This window comes from Phyllobates terribilis, unplaced genomic scaffold, assembly GCF_046119375.1.
Source record: "Phyllobates terribilis strain yellow unplaced genomic scaffold, ASM4611937v1 Scaffold_9__5_contigs__length_417890890, whole genome shotgun sequence".
Taxonomy (NCBI): domain Eukaryota; kingdom Metazoa; phylum Chordata; class Amphibia; order Anura; family Dendrobatidae; genus Phyllobates; species Phyllobates terribilis.
In genome coordinates this window covers 361580255-361587086 of record NW_027362769.1, presented here as the reverse complement: position 1 = coordinate 361587086, position 6832 = coordinate 361580255, and positions in this window count along the sequence as shown.

Genomic DNA, 6832 nt, shown 5'->3' with positions numbered 1-6832 from the left:
GAGTACATGTGTGGGATCAGTTGTCTCCGGGCACTCAGCAATGTGGGAGGAAGGAGGATCTGGGTGAGGAATATGCGGTCCAGACTTATGGCTACTGAGACTTGACCATGTGGAATACAGGGTGGAGGTAGTGGTGGCAAAGTGACTGGAAGCATTATCTGCTATCGATCCAATAACTTTCTCACACTGCTCTGTTCAATAGTGGTGTTCTGCAGTTTTAATGCACACGCCCGGACTGACTGGTGTGTGCGTGTATATGTAGTGATTCCACTGGACCGTACCGGAGAGTGAATGCCTGGAGGGGCGTAACTAAGGATCCACCCAATCCGAACAAGGTCACACGATGGCATACGACGCCAGTGCACCAAGGAGGGACCGAGCAGAGGGACCAGGTGCTACTCCAGGTCAGACCCAGGACACGGCTGTTGACCCACACCGGGGAATAAAGGAACAGGCAGGTTAGGCTGGCACACAGACTGGTGGGTACAGGCAGACACGGCAGGTATGCAGATGGGTGGATGCTGGCAAGCACGACTGGTATGCAAACAGGGAGGTACTGGCAGGTACGGCCGGTATGCAGGCAGGTGGATGTTGGTAAGCACGACTGGTATGCAGGCAGGGAGGTACTGGCAGGTACGACAGGTTGGAGCACAGAGTTGATAGGACCCAGTACAGACTGGGACTCAGGAACAGAACCGCAGATACGGTGGACATACACAGCAGAGTGAGCCCGCCCGGAGCGGCAAGCAAGAGCAGAGCAAGACGAGACCGCCTGGAGCGGTGAGCAAGAGTAGAGCAGGACGAGGCCGCCTGGAGCGGCGAGCAAAGGGTCAGAGCAGAGCGAGACTGCCGGAGCGGCGAGCAAAGGGTCAGAGTAGAGCGAGACTGCCGGAGCGGCGAGCAAATGGTCAGAGCAGAGCGAAACTGCTGGAGCGGCGAGCAAAGGGTCAGAGCAGAGCGAGACTGCTGGAGCGGCGAGCAAAGGGTCAGAGCAGAGCGAGACTGCCGGAGCGGCGAGCAAAGGGTCAGAGCAGAGCGAGACTGCTGGAGCGGCGAGCAAAGGGTCAGAGCAGAGTGAGACTGCCGGAGCGGCGAGCAAAGGGTCAGATCAGAGCGAGACTGCAAGAGCGGCGAGCAAAGGGTCAGAGCAGAGCAAGACTGCCAGAGCAGCGAGCAAAGGGTCAGAGCAGAGCGAGACTGCCGGAGCAGCGAGCAAAGGGTCAGAGCAGAGCGAGACTGCCGGAGCAGCGAGCAAAGGGTCAGAGCAGAGCTAGACTGCCGGAGCAGCGAGCAAAGGGTCAGAGCAGAGCGAGACTGCCGGAACAGCGAGCAAAGGGTCAGAGCAGAGCGAGACTGCGGGAGCAGCGAGCAAAGGGTCAGAGCTGAACGAGACTGTGGGAGCAGTGAGCAAAGGGTCAGAGCAGAGCGAGACTGCTGGAGCAGCGAGCAAAGGGTCAGAGCAGAGCGAGACTGCCGGAGCAGCGAGCAAAGGGTCAGAGCAGAGCGAGACTGCCGGAGCAGCGAGCAAAGGGTCAGAGCAGAGCGAGACTGCCGGAGCAGCGAGCAAAGGGTCAGAGCAGAGCGAGACTGCCGGAGCAGCGAGAAAAGGGTCAGAGCAGAGCGAGACTGCCGGAGCAGCGAGCAAAAGGTCAGAGCAGAGCGAGACTGCCAGAGCAGCGAGTAAAGGGTCAGAGCAGAGCGAGACTGCCGGAGCAGCGAGCAAAAGGTCAGAGCAGAGCGAGACTGCCGGAGCAGCGAGCAAATGGTCAGAGCAGAGCGAGACTCCCGGAGCAGTGAGCAAAGGGTCAGAGCAGAGCAAGACTGCCTGGAGCGGTGAGCAAAGGCAGAGCAGACAAGAACCGCCGGAGCAGTGAGCAAGGCAGAGCTGACAAGAAACGCCGGAGCGGCAAGCAAGGTAGAGCAAAGGGGACAGGGCTCTGTTCACACGGAACAGACAGGAAGGGAAAGGCAGCACCAGATACCCACAGGGTACTTGCAGTGAAGTAGCGAGTGGACCACAAACTCACAAACGGAAGTACAGTGACAACGAGCAGGAGTTAGGTACGAGTTCAAACTCTGCATAAAAAGGGAAGATATGGGCGTAGAGAGAAACGGGAAACAGGCTGGAAGATAGATAGGGCAGGAACAGACACTGGGAAAAGACACAGACAACAGATCTAGGTATACGGCCCCTAGAGGGCAGAAGGAACAGGCTAAGAGGGTGATCACACGGGCCTGGAAATACAGCCTCCTGGAAAGGCAGCTGGCTAGAGTACACAGACAGGACTCAGTTCAGACACGGGAACTGATACCACAAGGCAGGAAACATAGACAGGACCTAGCACATCAGTGACAAGACGCCAACTGACTGAACAAGATGCTCAGGCAAAGAATCCAGGGAGGAGCTGGGTTATATACCAAGTGACAGACAGCAATAGGCTGAGGACACATTAGGGGTGTGTCTGCAGCAGCTACAAGAAACAGGAAGTTCAGCGGGCGTCGCCCTAAGCAGACAGAGGAGAGCAAAGCAGACCATATGGAAAGAAGCCAAAGTGATAGTCTGGACTGGAAATCAAGTGCGCGCTCTTGCACAGTGGGAGATGGACCACTATGCAAGGACGCCGCCAGGTATGTTGCACAGTCCCTTAGTAATTAGGATAGGAAGGTCGAACGTCAAGATGTGGGTGTTTGTTGTGGCACAATTTTAGCTTGGCCTCAGACTCTGCATGCACCGTCACCATCACGTCCACTTCCCCATCCCATACCATGCAACTTGCCCATTTTAAACGGAGAGCAATATTTTCCACGTTCACTACAAATAGCTGGATTTGAACACCAGTTATATTTGATACGTCTGACGGAAAACCATGGTTTTAAACAGCAGACCTGTATTTTACTAATACTACTCTTCACAGCGATCTCGTGTGAATAACTTCACTGACACACTGCAACAAAATGTAAATGGAGGACAATATTTTCCAGTTTCACTACAAGTTTCTGGATTGTTATCACTGTAATATGGAAAGGAGCTGGCTGTATTCTGCAGTGCTAAAAAGCAAATGGAGCAGAAAAATGGTGTATTCTGGATTGTTTATTAAGCAAATAAACAGGATTAAGATAAAAAGAAATATGCCCTGGCTCCTGATATCTGGGGCTATGTTTATGAATATCTGTAACATCAGAAGCAGACAGAACGTGCAATGAACCCTCTTGCACTATACTCACTGCAGTCTGCCACCTACACTTCCTGCCTGAATAACTCATACTTTCACCACTGAATATATGCAGCTGGATTAGTCCTCAGAAGGACTGTTAGCTCAAATGGATATATAGATATGCTGTGGAATACAATGGCGTATGGTCCATAGAGGCAGACCACGCTGACGCTATGGAGCCTGTGAGCCTTCAGGGCCCGGGAGTCAGGAAATGGAATCAGCACTGTAATACTTGTGTGTCCTGCAGCGAGCACAGAGCCAGCTTACTGTATAGCCACTGCTCTCCCTACTTCCTCCCTTGCTCTGATCTCCCCCTCCTGCTCTGCAATTAGACCAAGATAGCTCTGCAGTCAGGCCCAAGGAGGAGGGGAGGCTGCTCCACAGAGAAGATTTAAGAACCTGCATCATGTGCAACCATCTACAGAAAGGGTATATCCATGTGCAGTGTGTGGGTATAAATACACTGCTCAAAAAAATAAAGGGAAATATTCTCATTGAATACTTTGTTCTGTACAAAGTTGAATTTGCTGACAACAAAATCACACAAAAATCATCAATGGAAATCCAATGAATTAACCAATGGAGGCCTGGATTTTGAGTCACCCCCAAAATTAAAGTGGAAAAACAAACTGCAGGCTGATCGATGAAAGAAATGCCTCCCCACACCATTACTTACCCACTACCAAACCGGTCATGCTGAAGGATGTTGCAGGCAGCAGATCGCTCTCCACGGCGTCACGTCTATCACATGTGCTTAGTGTGAACCTGCTTTCATCTGTGAAGAGCACAGGGCGCCAGTGGCGACTTTTCCAATCCTGGTGTTCTGTGGCAAATGCACGGTGTTGGGCTGTGAGCACAACCCCCATCTGTGGACGTTGGGCCCTCATACCACCCTCATGGAGTCGGTTTTTAACCGTTTGTGCAGACACATGCACATTTGTAGCCTGCTGGAGGTAATTTTGCAGGGCTCTGGTAGTGCTCCTCCTGTTTCTCCTTGCACAAAGGCAGAGGTAGCGGTCCTGCTGCTGGGTTGTTGCCCTCCTACGGCCCCCTCCACGTCTCCTGGTGTACTGGACTGTCTTCTGGTAGCGCCTCCAGCCTCTGGACACTACACTGACAGACACAGCAAACCTTCTTGCCACAGCTCGCATTGATGTGCCATCCTGGATGAGCTGCACTACCTGAACAACTTCTGTGGGTTGTAAAGTCCATCTCATGCTACCACGAGTGTGAAAGCACAACCAACATTCAAAAGTGACCAAAACATCAGCCAGAGAGCATTGGTACTGAGATGTGGTCCGTGGTCCCCACCTGCAGAACCACTCCTTTATTGAGGGTGTCTTGATAATTGCCAATAATTTCCATCTATTGTCTATTCCATTTGCACAACAGCATGTGAAATTGATTGTCAATCTGTGTTGCTTCCTAAGTGGACAGTTTGATTTCACAGAAGTTTGAATTACTTGGAGTTATATTCTGTTGTTTAAGTGTTCCCTTTATTTTTTAGATCTAATATGTTTGTATAGAAGTGTGTAAAATGTCATGTCTATGTATTTGTGTACATATGTGTATTTGATGCCCGTGTATTTATCTGTGGGTACATCCATGTATTCACATATGCAGGGCCGGCGTCAGCACCCAGGCAAGTACCGGGACCCTGGACCTTCACGTGCACTGCGCACGGCCATGTCAGGTGAAGTGTCGGCAATCAAGCAGCGCCAGATGTCCTACGCAAATGCCGTGGAAGTGGTCCAGGCCCCGACGGCGAATGAGTCCCCCTGATGTTCCTGGGCCATGTCTGTGACACGCTAGCAGCACTGCACTGACACACGCCTGAGGAGCAGCTGGACAGGACACAGGCCGGGCAGGAGAGTGAGGTTTGTTGCCGGCTTCCCCAAACCCCATAATAAAAATAATTCAAATGTGAGTGTGTATGTGTATGACTGTGTATATATATTTATATATGTTTTATGTGTTTTTAAGAATGTGTTCAAATATGTACGTATGCCTGTATGCACGTGTCTGCTTATTGTTTGTGTACATTACTGTGTACCATGTACTGTGTGTGTACGTGCATCTCTGCATACTGTTTGTGTGTGTGCATGTCTGCGTTCTGTGTGTGTGCATGTTTGCATGTGTGAAGGATAAGTAGGCAGGCTGGGTCCTGTGTTGTAAGCCTATATTTCTCTGCGTCATGTGACACTCCCTCTCCCTTCATTCCTCCTCTGCATCTGACGCAGCGACATGATGACGCGTCACGCTGTGTCAGACAGTGGAGCTGGCAGCTGCTGAGGTGATGATAGAGACTCGCTGCAGAGACTGAAGCAGCGGGAAACGAGGAGCGGTAAGTATGTATTTATTTATTTTTAAATCAGTGTATACTGGAGGACTGGGGATGCATTTTGCCCTATGGTGGGGGCCGCATATTTACTCTATGGGGGGCTACATTATACTGCGTACAGGAGTGCATTATACTGTGTGGAGGATCATATCGAGTGCATTATACTGTGTGGAGGACCATGGCGAGTTCATTATACTGTGTGGAGCACCATGGAAAGTGCACTATACTGTGTAGAGGACAATGACGAGTGCATTATACTCTGTGGAGTGGGAAGGTTTGTGCTGACCATTATACTGTATAAAGGCCCATTATACTGAATGGAGGGCTGTGTGGGGGTCTCATTTGGGGGATCATGCTGTATTGGGGTCAGCATACTTTACCCTGGGAGTTGAGGTGGGGTTCAGTAGGGACATTATACTGTGCATATGGAGGAATTCACCATGGGGGTATCGTATTGCTTTTGGGGGCACTTTTGTTGGCATCACACTTTATGGGGCAATGAAGAGGAATCTATGACTTCAGCAGGAGGAAAATTACTATGTAAAGGCTGGAAAGTTGTGATATCTGCTCTTCTGTGACCCCGATAAATAAAGAATGAGAAGGGATAATAACAGCAGTAGTAACTGAGTATATTATATGTAATATAATCACAATGTCGATGTAATACGATGTCAATAAAAAGTCTAAAGTAAGGACAGTGAAATTAAGACAATATATTTAAAGAATACCACCAACCATAATATGTAGCTTTGTGTCCTTCTAAAGTGTCAGTGCGTGGGTGTACTGAATTTGGTGACATTGATTAGTGAATGAAGATATTCAAAATTAATTGTGTGAGTGGGATAATATATACAGTTGAAATCAGAAGTTTACATACACTATATATAAAGACTAGTGTTGAGCGAGCATGCTCGACACTGCTCGGTACTCGCCCAAGCATCACGCTACTCGGCATGTTCGGCGAGCACCGAGCATTTCCGGGTTACTCAGGCCGGAGCTCGGGTCTCCGCCCTGCATGTTTGGCGCTCTTTACAGAGCCAATGAACATGCAGGGATTGCCAGCCAGTCACTGTAATGCCACAGCCATGTTTTTTGTGGGCATTACAGTGATTGGCTGGCCCCACAGCGTCACCTCGAGTATTTAAAACCGGGCACCGCCATCTTGGACACAGTCACTCCGGATTAGACAGTGTAGGGACAGCGCTGCTGAGCTAGGGAGAGACTTTTCCTACAAAATAGTTAGTGTAGGGTCTGTAAAGGCTGCCAGAACAAACAA